Source organism: Glandiceps talaboti, chromosome 10 (assembly GCF_964340395.1).
Source record: "Glandiceps talaboti chromosome 10, keGlaTala1.1, whole genome shotgun sequence".
In the NCBI taxonomy this organism is placed as follows: Eukaryota; Metazoa; Hemichordata; class Enteropneusta; family Spengelidae; genus Glandiceps; species Glandiceps talaboti.
In genome coordinates, this window is record NC_135558.1 from 24,548,827 (window position 1) to 24,570,061 (window position 21,235).

A 21,235-nucleotide genomic window follows, 5' to 3' on the forward strand; every position below is an offset into this window, starting at 1 on the left:
TTATGATCATCCTAGACTAGAATATCACCGTCCTGGAATGGAATATTAGTTCACAAGTGACTATGGTTTACCCATAGCAATGCATGGCATTTCGGTTTTCTCACGCGCGATATAACGAAATGCCCAAGGTTGCGAGAGTGGCACCCGTCAGATATGTTACCAGGACACCTGTCATATCTGAGGTGGACTCTGCAAAAAAACATTATATAACTCACATTACAAGCATTCTCAGAATAATTATTTCTACCACTACATTCCAGTGGGAGGCTTGTTAAGAACGTTGCGGTAAAACAGGCCGTGGTTTGCGACGATGATTACAAGGTTCACCCCAAAAACCACAGGGGCGTGTAATATTGCATAGATTGTTGTTTTCCAGGTCTACAGACTAAATATAACAACCTTTTAAAATATATATTCCTACCTGTACCTGTCATATTTATAGTATACGTAGTACTATAGATCGATACATTTGTAACAGCAAGATTCGTATGATATTTTCCTAAGAAAATGGAAATCTAAGCAATAATACACGCCCCTGTGCCAAAAACCACCTGTGGCAACAACTGAACGTTTATTGAACCAAATTTAACTAAAAGACATCGCAAGGTGGCGGTATTCCGAACAAAGGTGTCAAAGGTCGATGGTACGTACGTACGTGCATGTAGTGTACTTGTTGATCCATCAGGTAGTAGTAGACCGTCGACCGTCAGCTGAACCACCGAGACTGGATACCCTCTGGAGATATCAGTGAATATATCCAATTTCATGTCGTGTAGTGATTTCATACTAATGTTGTTAGCTTAAATTTTGCAGAATTGGAGGTGGATGTGCATGTAGGTGAGTTCTCGTGTTTAATTTTCTACGGCATGAAGTCTACAGTTGACAGTGTGTTGTCGTGTCGTGGTGTTGGTTGCATCATGGATCTCAAATAGATCCATGTTTGCATTGGTGGTATTTTTGTATCATATTCACTAATAATGTTGTAACAGGCTTGTATGATATACAGCCATCCGAATATCGCGATTAATCATGGCAGCGTTTAGTAGTTTTGAATTGGTAATGGTATGGATTTCCGTAAACTTTGTCGCATTTTAATATAGGGCACCTAATTGTTCTCAAAACGCGTTTACACTGACAGAATTATGCAACAAGAAGGGCACCTTAATATTGTTGCCAAAACGTTGACAGAGAAATAAGCATGAAGAAATCTAGATAACGGCATTGCGATGTATCATAATGTTAGTATTTGGGTGTAGATACACGTGCCAGACTAACAAATTAACTGGAATGTCCGTCTACAAAATGACAAAATACGAATTGAATTGATGCTGTGATATGACGTAACAATCTAAAGGGGCGAGATTAATAGCTCAATCTAGGATTAAAAAACTAATTTTTTTTATTTTATTTTTATTTTTTTTAATTTTTTAATTTTTTTTTTTGGGGGGGGGGGGGGGGTTGAGCCATTTTAGTTTTCATCCTACAAAATCAAAACAAAAATCAATACAAAATTTTTTCTGTTAATGGATGTTTTGTAATACAAAATATTTCTTTCAAAAATGTCAAATTGAGAAATGGAAGAATTTTAGCTACTGTAAATGCCTGACACTAAATAAAATGTCAACAAAAGAGCTATTTTTTACTCACAACACACTGGCTTTATATTCATATTCATATTCATACACAGTTCTACCTACTGATTTGAAATTGATTGTCAGTTTAAAGCAATTTTCAAATTTGGCCAATAGTTAGATGAGGTCCAAGTATAAGAATTTAGTTTTTTTTAAAATCCTACATTGATGTATTAATCTCGCCCCTGAGGTACAACCTGTATAGATACACTGCAGATCTTGATATATTAGTACAGTGTATGAAGTTAAATTTCTGTACATAGCAATACAACTGTTGTTGTAAATATATACCTTACAAAGTCAATTTCTGTACAAAGCAAAACAGTAAATATACCTTTACAAAGTCACTTTCTGTACATACATGTAGCAATACAGTAAATACAGTATATACCTTACAAAGTCACTTTCTGTACATAACAATACAGTAAATATATTACCTAATAAAATCACTTTCTGTACATAGCAATACAGTAAATATATTACCTAAAAAGTCACCTTCTGTACATAGCAATACAGTAAATATATTACCTAAAAAGTCACCTTCTGTACATAACAATACAGTAAATATATTACCTAAATTGTCACTTTCTGTACATAACAATACAGTAAATATATTACCTAAATTGTCACCTTCTGTACATAGCAATACAGTAAATATATTACCTAATAAAGTCACTTTCTGTACATAGCAATACAGTAAATATATTACCTAAAAAGTCACCTTCTGTACATAGCAATACAGTAAATATATTACCTAAAAAATCACTTTCTGTACATAGTGTAACAATTAATCTCTGGTCATGTGTTGTTTGTGTTGTTTTTATTTTATTGCTTGGTCTGTGTTTATTTTGGTTGTTTGACTTTAAGGTCAAACCCTGTACAAAGGAAAAATAATATAGTTAAAGGGTAAGGGAGGGCTCGTCATTTTCAATGTTGATAATAGTAGTAGTAGCTGCCACCAGGCAATGACTGACTTCCATTGAATATTCATCGAACTTCGGTCGGCCACCAACCAGATTATAAATACATCTGGACGTTGTCTTCTCCCTTGGTCATATTGCTGATCTTTGGATGTTGATCTTCGCTAATAGTGGATCTTCTTCGATGTTTCCCTGGGTTCAGTGATTCAGAAATCGGGGAGGGGGATCTATAGTATGGGGTTGACAACCCACAGATTGCCAGAAAATATGCTCGGAAAAACAGTGATAATTCACTGGTTGCCAAACAGGATAAGAACTGGAGTTAGGGGGGGGGGGGATACACATGTAATGAATTATTGATGTGTACATTTGTATCGTACGTTGACTAAACTGTACCATCCGACAAGCTACACCTGGAACAGATTGGCAAAGTCTGCTCATCAAGGCTCTGAACTCTACCACTTAAAACTGCTAATTTAAATATTAATGGCCTTGACTAAAAATAACTCACTAACTACTGGAAATTGACAATATTTTACTTTGCAATTTGAATTTGTCGTCGAAATGACCTGTCAATAATAACTAGAAGGTCACTTGACCTGTAAGGTATCACATAAGCGGGCCTGACTTGGACACTGACCAAGTTCAAGGATTGCTATCCAATCAGATTACATAAATTACAAACCATGACTTTGCTTTGGGGGGGGTCAAGAAACTTTACTACTCTATTAAAAGAACTCGAATTTGAAATGGCTATACTAATACATGAGAAGGCAAACTAGGTCGCTAAGAAGGGTCAAATCATACCAATAAAAATAGGTCTGCTTGTTTTCTGTTCTATACTCGAGTAAGTCAACTACATGTATGTCTAGACCATAGATTATACACTACCAGATTGAAACTGAATGTCTTCCGTAAGGGCAAGGTTTTGAGATTGTCATTTCTACAGATAATTGTTGGAATACAACAGAACAATAAGTTATTTTTTCTCATTCATTGCTATTTGCCCATTACTGTTAGTGATCTCCTGGCCAACCACAACATGTTATGTGAAGCTTTATAGAACGTTGTAGCATAGCACTCACCGTAGAATGAGTTTTAAAATCCAAAAAAAGGAGAGAATTGTTTCTGGTCAGCACGCATCACTTAAATACATGTACTCTCCTTCCTGTGTTAATTTTTTTTTCATGTTTGTCCAGCCAATTCAGTCTGCAGATGAAAGGGAAAACACAAAAGTAACTCTCCCTATATTAATTGCCACCAGTGAAGACAACTGCAGAACTAATCATGAATAAGCCTACAATGTATGACATCTGCCCCACATACACACTTGCTGTAAAGTACTAAATAAAAAGAACAGTAACTGCAATGCAAGTAGATTCATTAACATTTGTTGAGAATGTAAAAAAAAAATTGCATCGTCACACCACTTTCGCCAACATTTCCTGACATTGGGGGCGCGAACTGTACGCTGACCCTGGCACAGGCTCTTACTATTTCGTATCAGTATCCAATTGTTGTCGAGTTTTTCTTCCCAGTTTTTCGTAATGATGTACATGAATATGTGTAGAAGAGGTCTTGTGATTTTTGGAATTGTGTGTCTTGTCCTAAGTTTAATCTCACCAACTTTCGGAAAGGACTCAGAAGCGAGCTACAAACATCATGGCAGCCCTATTGTCTACACCCGTGAGATGCTTCTCAGTCTACGGCATACTGGAAAACACGCCGTAGTGGACATGGAAGTGAACGAGTTTAATGCCACTTTGCGGAAAAGATCAGGTAACAGTAAAAAACGGGGCTCTAGAGGCGGTGTAAAGAACAGGATAAAGAGCTTCGATGTTAGCACACATATTCTAGTTTCTGTTTATCGCTGCTGTATTGAGAGTGTTTTGACATTTAATATTGTCTCTTGGTTTGGTCACCTTTCCGTTAGAGATAAGACAAGACTTTCGAGAATTGTGAATATGTGTAGCAGACTTGTCGGGGTAAGGTTCACTGAGCTTGGAGATCTGTACAAACAGGCTCTCCGTAGGAAAGGTCTGTCAATTCTAAAAGACCCATCCCACCCATTATATGACAGATTTCAGTATCTGCCTTCAGGTCGCCGGTTGCTGGTGCCTAGGGCAAAGAAAAATATATTTAAGAAGTCGTTTGTCCCATCTGCTGTCGCTGTTTTAAACGCAAATATGCCGAAATCACTGACAAGGAGCAGGGCTCCAACACCTGTCAGTCGAGACTTTTAGTCAGTCTTGGACAGTTTATATTCAATTTGTGTGTGTTCCGTCTTTTTACTCTGCTGTTTCTGTAAGTTGTTTTTGTCGTTATTGTCATTGTAGCCTGGTGCCGAAGGCAAATTTCCATTGTATTGGATAATAAAGTATATATTATTATTATTATTGAAACTATTTTTTCCTTTTTAGGTGCCTACCAAAATATGCCAATAACTTATTAAAACTAAAGCTACATCAATAATATTTTCAGGACAAGTGCGCTTTGGTATCGCAAATGTATGTACCAAGTTATAATGAATTTGAAGCGTGCATCAGAGGTCGCGGTAGCTTTTTTTCTGATGCGTCCCTGGGACGCGTTCCTGCCAAAATTAGCGTCAAAATCCTGTTACGTGCGTTTTTTCCAAATTTGCATGCACACAGTCACTACATGTCTTTCAGATGTACACTAAATACGTTGCAAATGTAAATACATGTACATGAACACATCAGTGTCATTCTCCCGCACACCGTATACAAGTACATAGTTTGCACTTAGAAAAAGAAAACATTTATATGCAAGAATACGCTATACAGAGGTTTAACTTCATCTTTCTCGACTTTCGATTTTCTATGGTAATCACTCTCTAAAAATATGTGCTCCGAGAAAGAACTCCGGGTGAATATATAGCGGAGTGGGAGAAGACGTGTCGAAACCCCATAGCGTATAAATCCATAGCTAATGTTAGGGCGGTTCTTGGAGTCGGACCGTACGGAGTACATAAAACTACTCCATGATACAAAACCGCAATGCATAAACTAAGTTCCATGACATGAATGATGAAGTATGAACGACAGCGTGAACTTCAATTTGACAGAAACACAGTTGTAAAAGTTCGATACAAATTTTGTGTCACTACGTTGCAATCGTTTATTCTTGAACGACGCCTTACGTGTGCCATGTTCACTGTAAATTCACGTAATGCGTTCGATCCCGTAACGAAGCTCAAAATAAGTTTCAGTTTTAGTGAGAATGAAATGGCGACTTGGCAGTATGAATTTATCAACGTGAAGGCTTCAGAATAGATTACTGTCCACCGATGTGGTCTATTTAATCATTGCTTCGCCCGTGAGGGAAGATGCTTCACCGTAGCGTAAGGCCGTGCTATCGATGGAAACTCTGCCAAACCATGTCTGTTAATAAGTAACTAATCACATGGATAAGTAATTATAATATCACGTAGTTTCTAAACTACCCAAGACGTGCTCGGCACGTCAGGAAATGGTCATGGGGCACATGAAACTGTTGGAACGTTTTATATACGATGGGTCATATTCAAATTTCACAGGTCACACTGCACATATAAATAGTTACAATCAGAACTGACTAATTCCATGATGTCTGTTCTACAACTTCGAAGCAAAGATGATAACCGTACGTTTGCCAACAGTAAGCCCCATTTGTCCCCTGTTTATGACGCGTCCCCAGTGACGCATACATCCAAAAAAAGGCGTCCCAAGTGTCAAATAGTGCGTCAAATACGCACAAATAACGCGTTAACGCGACCTCTGGTGCATTCTTGAGATATAGCCTAATTATCAAAATTATCGAAAACCATTAATTACATAAATTGCTCATTAATATTCATAGGATGTTTACGAAAACCTAATCAGTTCTTGTGATTACCCTATAGAACATGTGTACAAAATTTCGTTTGAATTGAGCCAGCCATGTTGGATGGAGAAAACGATGACACAGACAGACAGACACACACACACACACACACACACAGACTTTCACCCACTAATGCATCTCTTCCTTACGGAAGAAAAAATGAAACAAGTTGTAACAAGATTGGGATTTTATTCATTGTTGAGAATGTAAAAAGAAAAAAAAAAGAAACGCGTCGTCGCACCACTTTAGACAACATTTCCTGACCAGAAACTATTTTTTCCTTTTTAGTAGCCTACCAAAATATGCCAATAACTTATTAAAACTAAAAGCTACAATGTACATGAATAATATTTTCAGGACAGATGCGCTTTTGTATCGCAAATGTACGTATGTATTAAATTATATCGAAACCTAATCAGTTCTTGCCACTACCCTATGGAACACATGTAATAAATTTCGTTTGAATTGAGCCAGTCGTTTTGTAGAAAATGGTGATAAAGTCGCATCACTTTAGACAACATTTCCTGACCAGAAACTATTTTTTCCTTTTTTATGGCCTACCGAAAATATGCCAATAACTTATCAAAACTAAAAGCTACATTAGTAAAATTTTCAGGACAGGTGCGCTTTGGTATCGCAAATATATGTACCGAATTATATTGAATTTGAAGAATGCAGTCTTGAGATGTAGACTAATTACCGAAAACCATTAATTATGTAAATTGATCATTAATATTTATGGGTGTTCACTGAAACCTAATCAGTTCTTGCCCCGACCCTATGGAACACGTGTACCAAATTCGTTTGACTTGAGCTAGTCGTTTTTTTAGAAAATGGTGATACAAACACATAGACACACACACACACACACACACACACACACACACACACACACACACACACACACACACACACACACACAGAGACTTTTCACCCCTAATATATCCAATCTACAATCGAAGTACATAGTAAAACACAGGGCGTTTTGTTACATTGCCCCCTCACTAAAGCTTTGAAGTTCCATTCCAAAGTTACAACTAATGACTCGAGAACATTTTCTAAACACTCATAAAATGTCCTAAAATGAATTACAAGTTACAACTGTATGAAAAAGGGGAGTTTCTACTATTTCTAGGTTTTTGTGCAGCGGGGAGGTAACATACAAATGTACAATGCTCAAAAATTCTACTGCAATTATACTCGCATGTGGAAAACTTCTATGGTATGTACATTTTGAAGGCTGAAATAAGAATTAGAGTTCAAAGTTCCTATGAATGTGAAAGTCCAGAGTACATGTACACAAAATCTGAGACTAACTCTTTTCTCTTTGGGGCTGAGGGTTCTTCTTCTTACTACTTGGGGCGGATCTCTTCGTCTGTGTTTTGGCTTCTGTTGTAACTTGTACATGTAGTTATTAAGTGGTTTGGGTAGACATTTCGACAACCAACATTTCATTCGTTTGTGTCACCGTTGATAAAACTTTGGGGGGTTTGGCATTTGTGTCATTGCGTCCTTACACTCTAGTATCGCTGTATTGTAGATTGTTTTAACTCTTGCCCTAAGATGACCTCCATTTTGATTTAAAGGTACACTTCCCTCATAGAAACCTAAAGTGAATGAGTGAGTTCATTCAAAAATGTATTTCTGTGCAGACAAATACCAACCTTTTATCTTACTTTTGGGTGTCCCTCTGCTTCCCCTTGTGTATTGCCAAATATAAATTAATGCCTCCGGCACCCTGTGGCCTGTCACATGACCTTGACTAGCCAATCCCCAGTATTCCTTCGCAAATCGACGAATTTCGTAGAATAGCTAAAGGACTCTGCGAGTTTTATCCTCTTGTGCCAAAATTGACACGAGTTATCTCCTAATAAGCGGTGGACACTTCGCTGAATACCTCAGGATTCCAGCTAAGTTGTTCCTTTTTATTCTCGTGTGTTGCGTCTACGTTTCGTGGACACCTTATTTTTCTCAAGTTCGTTGGCGCCTCATTTGGTAAATCGGGCGCCATTGTTGTACTTGAATTTTTTTTTTTAGCATTTGAACTTCCTTCACAATGTCGGATCAGTCTCCCGTAAGTAAGTGTGACCACCCCATCGTTGCGGGAGATGGCCATGCTCTTTGTGCGGACTGCAGATCCTGTCGGCCCGACCAGACATGCGATTTCTGCAGTAATTGGACCAATCGTCAGTGGAAAAAGTTTTCAGAAAGACGCGGCGAGATCGATGACGTCATCCCTCAACGCACGTCTTTGCTAGTCGAGTGGACTTCCTCTATGGTAAGTACTTCCAAAGAAGGTAAGTCCGTTTCTCCTTTTCAGAAAAACTGCCTTTTTCAAGGCGACAGTTTTACCTCCATTAGGGATCCTGGAGTGCCTGCGGTTGTCGCCGCACCATCCCGGTCGAACCCACAAGGGGATTTATGCTCCTTGGAACCCGATCTATCGCCCGATAGACGGGATCCGTATTACCTCCCTCAGCATTCCCAGCCCGATGACGGACAGGTTCGCCCGATCAAAAATACGATCGTTCAGGGAGAGGCAGAATGTAACCCCACTACGGAGGTCAGGGACATTTCCTTTGGTCAAGGTCAAACCACTGCTGCGGTACATAGTAATTTACCACAGGCGACAAATTCGAGGGGGCAGTCCAGATACCGGACGCCCATCGATTCTGTGACCGACCAAACAGGAGTACAACCCAGAGTTTATTTCTCTCCTTGGGGACACTTCTACGTCCCTTATTTCCCTTGGAAAACCCTCAGTATTTCCATCAGTATACAGGGGTTCAGATGACTGGGAACACTGCCTTTTAACCACAGGGAGCAGTACCCTATTTACCACAGGGAACAGCACCCTCTATGGTACCCAGTGTTCCCAATGCCTGGCAGCAAACCATTCAACATGGTTTTCAAGGGCGGACTCCACCTGTTACTAACCCCACACCGGGCCTAGTGACAATGAGCCCCCACCCCCAGGGGAACCAGGAGGCCGAAGCAGGAAGTCAACCTTCACCCTCTCGGCCGTCTCGTTCCAGTAGTAGGTCTACTCGGGATAGAGCGTCATCATCCGATCATTCCGTCTCAGGGTCAAGACACGGTGATCAGTCACGCTCCCCGCATAGAGACCTTCCAGATCATTTTGATCGTTTAACTCGGGAAGGACGAAGGTCTCCACAGGTATCTAAGGATGTGTTGGAGATCCATGCCTCTGATAATGATTTTAGTGACATGGAATCCCGTTCTGAAATATCAGTCGGGGCAGCCAGTCGCTGTCCGTCAGCAGTAACTACTCGTGATGAAGTGGCCTATGAAGAGGTAATTTCATGGATTTACGAGCAGTTTCCCGACTGTAAACGGCTTGAATCCCAAATGTTTCAGTCGCTGGGGGAGGAGTCGCGAGCGTCATCTTACCCTACTACGTCTCTTCCTTGGGCCGATTCAGTCTCGTCTCGACAAACACAAATTGAGAACGAACTGGCAGGTATAAACGACAGGGATTCCCTTCCACCGGGTCGATTCCCATGGTTCAAATCCAGGTCGAAGTCTTATCAGGTTCATACATCTGAACCATGGCTAGGGTATCCAACGTTGGAGAAGGAAGCAAGGTTAGTTGACGACAACTATACTGCTTTCAAATCTTATATGGTTTCTCGCTCCTTTGTGAGGTCCGTGGGTGAATCGTTGTCTAAGAACATACGCATTCTATCACACCTGGACTGGTTTATCGCCACGTCAGACACACAGAGCAAACTCCTCCGTCTTTTTCGCTCAGTAGCGACGAGTGTGACTGATCTCACGGACTCGTCATTATGTCAGCGGGCATCGCTCATTTTGTCAGAATGTGATGCCTTCCTTGAGCGACTAGCACCAAAATACAGCCCCAAACTAAAACTAGAAGCTAGGGCTAGCAAGACCAGCAATTCTAGATTTTTATTTGGGGGCTCGCTGAGCGAGATGGCTAAGCAAGTTCCGACCGCAACTGAGAGGGATCCGAAATTTACAAAACCCCCTCAATTCCAGGTCACTGCTATGCCTAAAGTGTCAACGTTTACTACGACTACGAGACAGCTACCACAAACTAGTGGATACAAGCGTCGAAGTCAGAGTAAGAAACGCACCCATAAACCCAGACAGGTTCAGGGTCAGGCTGCGAACACTAGACGCTCGAGTCAGCCGAGTAAGCCGTCCACTTCCTCGACCAATCAAACACAGGGGTCAGGAAGTCGTCAGCAGTTCTCCTGACTTCTTTCCCGACAGGACCGTGATCCCCACGGACAGCGGTCCAGTGGGGGGGGGGGGGGGGGGGCGTATAAGTTTATATGCAAAACATTGGGAATGCATTACGTCAGACGAATGGATTTTGTCTACCGTAAGAGAGGGTTACCGCCTATTTTTCGTACGTGATCCCCCTCTTTCGGTCGTACCGTTCGTTACTCCAGTTCCAAGACTGGCCAGTCAACGAACGGCATTTCTGGAAGCTATCGACTCCGTAATAGGCAAAAACGCAATAAGGGAAATCGATGCCCAGTCATCGGGACCCGGCTTTTACAGCCACTTTTTCCTGGTTCCAAAAAAAGTTGGGGGGATTGGAGTCCGATACTGAATCTATCCACTCTCAACAATTACCTGCGAGTGCTCAGATTCAAGATGGAAACAGGCCGATCCGTCCTCGCCTCTATTCAGCCAGGTGAATGGATGGCATCCATAGATTTGAAGGACGCCTACTTCCACATTCCCATTCACGAGTCGTGTCGTCACTTTCTCCGCTTTCCAACCGGCGGTCGAGTGTTCGAAAACGTAGCACTACCGTTCGGCCTCGCAACAGCACCGAGAGTCTTTACTCGAGAAGTTTCCGCGCCAGTGACCACTCTCCATGCGCGCGGTTTTCTACTAAATCCTTATCTAGATGACTGGTTGCTACATGACAAGAAAGTCAAACAGCTACGTCGTTTTGTTCGAGACACCCAGATTATTCTGAGGTCTCTCGGATTCCTTCTGAGTCCCGACAAATCGATTCTAGTCCCTACTCAGGACATGATTTTTATCGGGATGTGTTTTATGACCAAACAGGGAATAATCTGTCCACCGCAAGAGTGAGTAGACAAGATTGTAGTACTGGTAAGACTTGTAGCGAAACAAACCCGCATACAAGCCAAACTATTTCTGTCCCTGTTGGGGTTGATGAATTCCATCATCGACATTTCACCATGGGCACACCTCAGAATGTGACCAATTCAGCTCTACCTGTTGGCTCACTGGCGCCCCAGTATCCAATCAGCAGAGTCTATGGTTCCCATCCTACCATCCCTTTTTCCACACCTATGATGGTGGTTGGACAAAGAGGCAATGTTGGAATGAAAACAATTGTCGAGTTGGAAAACAGATATTTCCCTTTTTACCGACGCATCCAAGGTGGGATGGGGAGCCCATCTGGACCACCACTGGACTTCAGGTACTTCAGGATCTACCATCCAGCCTCCATCATATCAACTGGTAGGAAATGCAGGCAGTTGTTCTAGCTCTTCGCCAGTTCGAACACCTGGTGTCACACCGCTGTGTGCTAGTCAATACCGACAACACAACAGTGGTGGCTTACATCAACAAAATGGGGGGACCAGGTCACCGACCCTATGTTATCTCACCTGGGACCTAATGTTCTGGTGCAAGGACAGGAAGATAACACTAAGGGCGCGGCACCTTCCAGGGAAGCGCAACGGGATTGCAGACACACTCTCGCGCTGCATCCAAGTTCGCCCCACGGAATGGGGGATTCCACAGAATCAAATCTTCATCAGGTGGAACAAGCCTGTAGTCGACCTGTTCGCGACATTTCTCAATCGCAAACTGCCTCTCTTTGTATCTCCAGTACCAGATCTCAGAGCAATGGCAGTGGAAGCCATGTCTTTCAGTTGGGAGGGGCTGGAGGCTTATGCCTTCCCACCTATTACCACTAGTCCTCAGAAAAATTCAAGAGGAAAAGTGTGTACTATCTCTAGTCGCTCCTCTGTGGCCGAACCGCTCGTGGTCCCCAGTGTTACTGTCTCTCCTAATAGATCTCCCATGCAAACTGCCCCAGAGGGAGGATCTGTTGTCACAGGGACGGAACATCCTTCACCCACATCCAGAGACGTTCCATCTACACGCATTCAGGTTGTCGAACGATCTCTCATTGCAAAGGGCTTTTCTCGCAAGACTGCCGCGGTCATCGCAAGACCACAGCGTGCGAGTACCCTTGCCACTTACAGGGAAAAGTGGAAGAGATTCTCTAGTCGGTGTAATCAACGATCGATTGATCCACTCCAAGTTACTACACAACAGTTAACTGCCTTTCTGTTTTAACTGTTTGATGTACAGAAGTTAGCTGTCCAAACCATAATGGTATACCGCTCAGCTATTTCTAGTACCATTAGGAGTGTTGGGGGCCCGGACTTTGGACAAAATAAGATCTTATCTAGTTTGATAAGGAACTTCCACATTAAGAGACCACCACGGCCCATTTCAGCTCCCCAGTGGAGTCTGTCTCTAGTACTCAACGCATTACAATCTCCCCCTTTTGAACCTCTTCACCAGATTTCATTGGAATTTCTCACTCTTAAAATGATGTTCCTACTAGCTCTTGCTTCAGGCAGTCGTAGAAGCGAGATCCATGCACTAGATATTGGACAGGGTCGAATCCAGTGGTTACAGCACCAAGTTGTACTTCGGACTCATCCTAAGTTCATTGCTAAAAATCAGGTTTTAGGTTCCGTGGCTTCTCCCATTATCATAAGGATTTAGCCACGCTGGTGGGAAGGGACCGAAAAGAACGTCTTTTATGTCCAGTCAGAGCTGTCAAGTGGTACTATAATCGCACTAAGGACATTAGGGGCGATCGTACCCGCTTGTTCATCCCTTGGAAATCGGACAAAATGGATTGTACAACGGCCGACATTTCTAAGTGGATAGTTAATACTATTACAGTACATACAGTTCTTCCACAGCTGATACACAGTTCGTACAGTGGCTACTTCCTGGGCACTCTGGTCTGGCGTATCCATTAAGTCAGTCATTGAGGCAGGAACCTGGCGCTCTCAGAACTCATTCATTAGCTTTTACTTGCGGGACATGGCCCAAGAGGCAGTCAGGATGTCTGCTCTAGGTCCTATCAGTTTGGCTCAAAATGTTGCTATGCCTTTCAGTGTGGAGACTCCCTCCACCAACTAGGTGTCGTATTCTAGGCTTACCCAAAAGTAAGCTAAAAGGTGGGTATTTGTCTGTACAGAATTGTAATTTCTACTGAAATGAATTTCTGTATAAGACTAATACCCACCTTTTATGCTCCCACCCTCCTCCCCACAGTCTCCAGTCCTTGTAACCTTCGGTTATGTTTAGGACCAAGGAATACTGGGGATTGGTCATGTGACCACTAGGACGACAGGCCACAGGGTGCCGGAGGCATTGATTTATATTTGGCAATACACAAGGGGAAGCAGAGGGACACCCAAAAGTAAGCTAAAAGGTGGGTATTAGTCTTATACAGAAATTCATTTCAGTAGAAATTACAATTCTGCTGGTTTCACTAGGATGTAGTCATTGCCTAGTAATACATCTTTGCTGATCTCTGCTACATGTACATGTACCCTCGTTGTTAAAGTCGTTGTATTAGTACCGACGTGAATAGTATTAGTAATTCTGTCTCTTCTCATGAACAATGGGATAACACAGTCGGCTTGCAGCGCTGTCATGGTTACCCGCCGTAGCCTTGGTCTTTTGTTTCTTGGCATTCACATATATACTGTTAAGTCTGTATTTGAAGATGTGGCTTCAATTAAAAATATGCAAATTTCCAATGTAAGAAATGTAGCTGAAGTCAGAGTGTGTCTTTAATTTAGTTTACCGAGAATCAAAAAGTGGACGTGGTGATTTTTTCGACCTGAAACCATGATACATACGGAAAGAAAGTCTTTATTGCCAGCTTTTAGTAATTTGACATACTAATAAAACAATAACATTGTATTTCACTATATTTTTGAGTGTCGGGTGCTTAAAGTTGTGATTATGGTTAGTGGTATCTCTTTATGGAGGATGTAGTGGCCCTGAAAAGGGCTGTTAAACTTTGTGTACACAAGACATGAGTCTGCAGTACCGATAAGTACAATGTACTGCACCTCGAGTTTAGAAACTGAGGAAGTCTTCACTGTCATCCTTGTCGCTGTCAAAGATATCGGTTCTATATAAGATATAATTGATATAAGATTGGCGAGTTCATCACTGTCTTCGTCATCGGTCTCCAAGTCTTCGTAAATCAGATAGTCTTCGGTGCCGTCAAGGTTATTTGAAATGGCACACTTGAGGAATGACCTTCTAACGACAGTAGGCGACAGGTCGTCCCATGCTGAAATCACCCATTGAATGACCATTTCTCTGGTTGGCGGTCTTCACTTGCCACTTGGAGTATACATTGTACTCAGCATCACCGTCTTTCATCCGTCTTTCATCCAGTAATCTGTCTCGAACAGAACCTTTGACTGGCTTGTTCACACCAACATCGAGTGGCTGTAGTATCTGCGTAAGACCACCTGGAATTACTGTGATGTCAACGTTGCGGGAGCGGAGTTCTGCTTTCACGGCCTCGATGAGGTGTACTGAGCATGAGTTCCATATCTGTAACCTTCTTTCATCATTCAGACGAGGAAACATACATGTACATATGTATGTCGAGTATATTCAAGGCAGCCTGTAAAAAGAAAGAACATATTGGATTCATTTTCAATCATTGAACACTCTATTTTGTAGACAATTCTTTGGAACTGTCAGAATCGATCATGTCACAGGCTAGCTAAAATGTAAACAGATGAAAACAAAACGTCATCGCTTGAAGTGTGGAAGTATCGTAAATTGTGCAGGAAAATTATAATATTCAAGGTTGAATTCTCTACGTCATCGCTTAGAAGTTAGTTGATTAAAAAGAGACGTGTGCTTGTATGACATCTTATTTATTGGCTAATTTTAGCTTTACACATGTGTACTTATTTACTTGTTGATTATGACCGTTGATGATATCATGATAAAATAAAGTTTGCCATGGGTTACTACTGCTAGAAATACATAAAACGCAAATTACCTTTTTCATCGATGTACAATGTAGCCTTCTCTTAAACTCTCACTTGAAGTTTACCAGGGATAGACAGATGGCTTTGATCATACTTGCCTTTGAATATCACAATTGGCATTAGCTTGCTCTAATCAGCTGCTACTGTGAAGACTGTGGTGAAACCTTTCTTCTCGGAGCCTGTTGTCTTTATGTGAACAGTCTTAGCACCCACATGCTTAAGCGTATGATTACCTGGCATGTCAAATCTAAGGGGAGTTTCATCCATGTTAAAAATGTCCGAAAGTTCATACATTGTACAGGTGCTTCTCAGACAACTGAATTACAAATCTGTGGAAAGCTGTCATATTTTCTTCAAAATCTTTCGGAAGTTTTTGGCCAATTGATATTTTCTGACTTGTAGACAAACCATTGCATCGCTTAAAACTTTGTAACCAACCGACCGATGCCTTAAATGGCGTCCAATGTAGCTGTATCACTTGTCATTTTTAGCGTTTGACGTTGGAGCTGTTTGCCAGTCACACCATTACCATTTTTTCGCTGTGTATCTATCCAGTTCATCAGTTGGTTGTCCATGGTGATGTCTTTCATGGGTCTGCCTGCACCCTTGAGACGTTTTGCAGATTTGGATATCACTACCAGTTTTTAGCTCCGCTGTCAGCGAAAGCTGAAAGCGTAGCTTTAGGTATAGGTGGGTATAGAGTATAGAGAGTATAGGTGAATCATAGTTATCCGTCAAATTTTTATATTTTCATCATCTTCTCCGAAAGTAACAGCCAGAATACTTCGATATTTGGTGTGCATGTTCCCTGGGGGGAGGCTATTCAGATTTGTTCATGCCAAGTTGATCTGTGCCATTTTCAATTTTTTATGATTTTTTTTCTTCAAAAATAACATTTTCATCATCTCCTCAAATACTACATGTCAGATTGCTTTGATATCTGATGTGTTGATGCACAGAGGGTAGCTTACTTAGATTTGTTAATTTCAAGTCAGCTAGTCTTCTCTTCTATTTTTTATGATTTTTTTTTTGAATTTGAAAAAAAATGAATATGTTAATGAGCATTATGACCGACGCCATATTGGAAATCAGTCGACGAGACTTCAAGTAAACTGCCACTTTTCAAAAGACACTATTGACGTCAAACAAGCAATGTAATATGTGCTATAGTCATAATTCTACACATTGTGCGCCCAAATGACAAGCGTTTGTTCGAAACAGGGTTGTAAACTTCAAATCCAAATTGTGCACCCCTTTTACATAATCAGCCAGTCCGCAACACCCTCATTTGCATGCATCGTGTGCATCTAATCTATCCTTCAGATCGCGACTGTTACTCTTTGAATGGCTGCTCACGGGTTTATTTTTGGGTATTTTCAACTTGCCGTAACTTTCACTTGAGTCCACCATTTTAGATACTGTAAACGCCTAAACCTCAACTGACATCTCTTCTTTCATACCAGCAACACAAATTTTGGAATGACATTTAGGAATACCGATTTTCCGACGAATTCAGGACGCATACTTGAGGCCCAGAAACTTCGACCCGGTTTTTACGCTCAGAATAGTTTCCTTAATACGGACTGGAAAGTTTTACAAATTTCACAAAAAGGTGGATTTTTATGTGTTTTAATAACTATGGCAAGTAAATTTAGTAGGATCGTTGTGTAACGCTCCGTTCCAGAATTTTCGGTAGAAAACGACTGATTTGACCAGAAGCTGAAGCTGACCTCGTTTGACCGGGCGATTTTCCACAGCAAGTAGCAACACGGGACGTTCTTGGTACTCACTAAAATCACACTTCAGACCCACTATAAAAAAAAAGTGTGATGTTTCAGATAACATATAACTTGTGATTAATTCTATATTGTCGTTCAATTTGAAGTGACAGTGAACCAGAATGAAGACAACTCGCGTAAGGAAGGCGGCATGCCTAGACATGCGGTTGAAGTTATGCAAGAGCAGTCTCACTGCCGACTGTGAATCGACCAAACTTTGTTAATTGACCAACAGTTTACATGTAAAGTTAAACGACATGAACGTGTCTTGCCATTTCCAAAATGCAAATATTTGGCAAGTAAAAATAAATAAAATAATTACAACTTTAATTTGGCTTCAGACTTTGTGGTTATGTTTTTCGTATCTTTCCCCGTTTTACATGTAATTTTAAATCCGAAAAGGTTCTCTGTGGTCATGTCAGTGGTTAGCCCTGCTTACATACGACAGGCGGTGGACGAGTCTATATTGCTGACTTGACTCTAAACAAATAGTAGGGACAATTTGTCAAAATCGAGTCCCGGATTACTCCGTATGCAAGCACGACTAGTCAGTGATCATACCGGGACTCAGCGTGCGAAATTAACGCCGGTCCTTCGGCCCGAGACCAACAGATTTCCGTTCGGACCGACGGTTTTTCAGAATTACAACAACGTATCGGTCCTTATGACCGATTGAAATTTGGAGTAAATAATAACATTTATTCAAAGATATATCCAATTTCACCTACATGAATCTGATCTTGTGTTACCTATTTTACTCTCGACATCTCGTTCAAGTCAAGCGGCACAGAGCTAGCTCGCTACGTGTTGTTGCCAATGTTGATATCATGACTACACTACATGACGTAGCATGCAGCGTCTAATCATCTGCGTCTTAGACATTCAGACTCATTTTACGCATTCAGCGCATACGTCTTTTTCCGCCATGATATCGTACTCATTTAATCATTGTTGTAAAGTTTACTGCTCGAAGTGTATGAAACTTTTAACGTGTTTGAGACAGTTCCACGTTGAATTTATAAAGTATGTGGCGATATTTAGAAGGCGGCAATGAGCTTCCAAAGAAAAAGACGAAACATACACTGTTTTTTAAAGGCTGGTATAGCCGGTAAATGTTATTGGGTTTCCCGATCAATTTACCGGAGTTCCCCATGTCTGTTGCCGCGATCGAAAATGGCGTTTTAACTGATAAAGAAGGCAGGTACACTTCGTAAGATATCTCCAGTACGATAGTTTTTTTTTGTAAAAACAGTAAAAAAAAATGCGTAGTCTGATTGCTTTCAATTTGATGCATATGATAATGTACGTCCTGTCATGTTGTAATCAACGTGTAGACTTAGAAATGTTGCATTTTTGTTGCCATTGTTGTATCTGGAAAATTACTGCATCATGCCAAACACGGGTACATAGTGGATGACACATTATAGTACAGTTACCATATCACGTTCCCACGTCAAAAAAACTCGCACTTTAAGACATGTTTAGCCATTCTCTTCATCATGGTCAGATTTCTTACACAAACAGTCAGAGACGATACTCAATACACCACGGTAGGGTATACGGGTAGGGCTTTATGGGGGCTTCATTACATATGTAAAGACCGAAGGAAGACGAAACCGCCCCGTGTCACTGAGTGGATGGAAATTGAAATAAAGCAAATACACAGTTTTCAAGAGGGATAGTTACGCGATAAAACTTTCTGCTATGATGTGAATGTGTGGGTCTACGTTCGCTAAGAGTTGGAAAGCTACATCAGCTGTTGCCACAGACGATGAATCTGACTTTGGATTATGTGATTCAGAATTTAGTGAATCGTACAGAGAGGAAGGAGAGGACTGTGATCTCTTAGAGATTGCAGATAATGTAGATTTATTGATTCATTCACCCATATTATCTACAATCTATGGATCTGTATTTCTATGGTGGAATGAATACATTCAGTCTCAGACCACTATAGTCTATAAGAACAGAATGAATATGCAGTCTCTAGCTGGGTTCATAGTTACAAATGAAAATCTCTACTCACAGAGTCAAAAATTACTTGGTTGGGAATCCAAAATTTACTTTTGACTCTGTGAGTGGAAATTTTATGAAATAATAGTGGATAGTGAACAATTCGTTGTACTCTCTTTTACTTTTATATCTAAAGATATGCTGTATCATATTAAAGTTCAAAATCATTTAGTCTGTAAATGGGGGAGGGGTGTAGATACAGGTAGTGAACATGGACTGCATTGAGTATGGACCAGCAGTTTTCCTTAAGGACCAGCAGCATTTGCTACATGTCGGTCCTTATGACCAGTAGTCATTTCCCCTTAAGTTCACACACTGCCGGGACTGCGCCGGTCACAAGAAACTCCGTAAATTAAATATCAGACGATGTATGTATTAATCGCCATCTTAGTTTCCGTACGGCAACAATCCTAAGTACCCGGATGCACGAGGGACTAACCCGGAAGCAAGTCATTGTCAGCCATACATTACAGTGGTAACATTGTCTGAGTAATCACTGCGTTTAGAGTGTCATTATTCACAGAATTGTTGTTTTCGAGTGAAAACCCGTCTTGAATTGTATAACTCTAACAAATGAAGACATGTCAAGTTATATTTTGAAAGTTGTATCGCTAGTTTGAGACGATTTCCTCACGTACTGTCGAGGCTTGGACCTTACTCCAGTTCAGCGGGAAGTTTAGCCAGTCCGATAATTCTTTCTGGTTTAGTTTACAACACTTTTGATCACGCAGATTTTGTTGTTGTGATGAAAAGAAATTAAAAAAAAAGATCACTTCAACCATTTCGTTGTGTTTTCTTTGTGAAAGGTAATCTAACATGAACGAGTGTTACCACTGTAACGTATGGCTGAGAATGACTCTCTTCCGGGTTAGTCCCTCGTGCATCCGGGTACTTGGGATTGTCTCCGTACGGAAACTAAGATGGCGATTAATACATTTCTTACCTATATCTACTACAACTAGTATAAGTTGAATGTTGTTGACTTGGTAAATTTGTTAGAAAATTGAAATTGAAATTGCCTCAAAATTATTTTAGATCCCTAGTTTATTTCATTCATCATTAAAATTTTCCAGGGTTAAAGCTGTAAGACTGGAATTATTTATAGCCAACCTCAAAATCCTCTTTTTTTCTTTTTCTTGTGTGCATTTCCCAGTCATTTTTTTTCTGAGATTTTGTGCAATTTTTCATATAACAGTAGATTTTTGTTATAAAATGGTGACTATGGTATAAAAGTACAATACATTACCAACTTTCTGTGTAAAATGTGTTTTATAGTGAGACATCATATGAAACCACTAACCACTTTATTACATCGCTAAAACAAAACTGCATAGTGAAGAGCTGAAGAACTGAACCACTTCTACATGTTACCAAAATAAAAAATAAAATAAAAAACCCCAGCAGAGCTATTCTAGGTCGCTTGTTTCTTTAACCAGTCTTGAACTTGTTTTTCATTAAGACCAAAATGTTCTGTCTTTCGATTACTGCCAATCTCTGCAGCTTTGGCAGCTTTGTCGTAGGTCATGCGGTGATGAGACGAACGTGGTATGTTTTCTTTCTGTTGGATAGTAGAAGTTGAACCTGATAGTTGAACTCACTATACGGTGATGAAAAATGCAATTGAAGTACAAAATGTACAATGTGCGATGATGTTCTCAGTGTTGAAACTAGAGAACTGAGAAGGAGTGATTTTTTGGGAAGAGTTTTCAGAAATATATGGAGAATTTGTGCATTTCATCATCACATTTAAACAATTATTTCACTTTGTAAAAAGAATATGTGAAGCCGCTCTTTTCATTGGAAAATGAAAGTAGGCATGGAAAAATGGTGACTGCTTTCACACCACTTGTCGGGATCAGTCCAAAAAAGGTGTGAACAATTTCTCCCATTCTATTCATATTTTCCAAAAAGGCATACAA

The 21,235-nt window shown here is 40.7% G+C and overlaps 1 protein-coding gene across 1 annotated transcript in view; it reads left to right on the plus strand.

Annotated features, from left to right (window-relative positions):
* Positions 1–692: 692 nt before the first annotated feature.
* The window catches only part of LOC144440772 (immunoglobulin superfamily DCC subclass member 3-like), a 106,958-nt gene continuing 86,415 nt past the window's right edge, over positions 693–21,235 (plus strand). The window contains exon 1 of the mRNA XM_078130150.1: positions 693–837. The gene's annotated coding sequence lies outside the window, so the exon portion shown is untranslated. The remainder of the gene's footprint in view (positions 838–21,235) is intronic.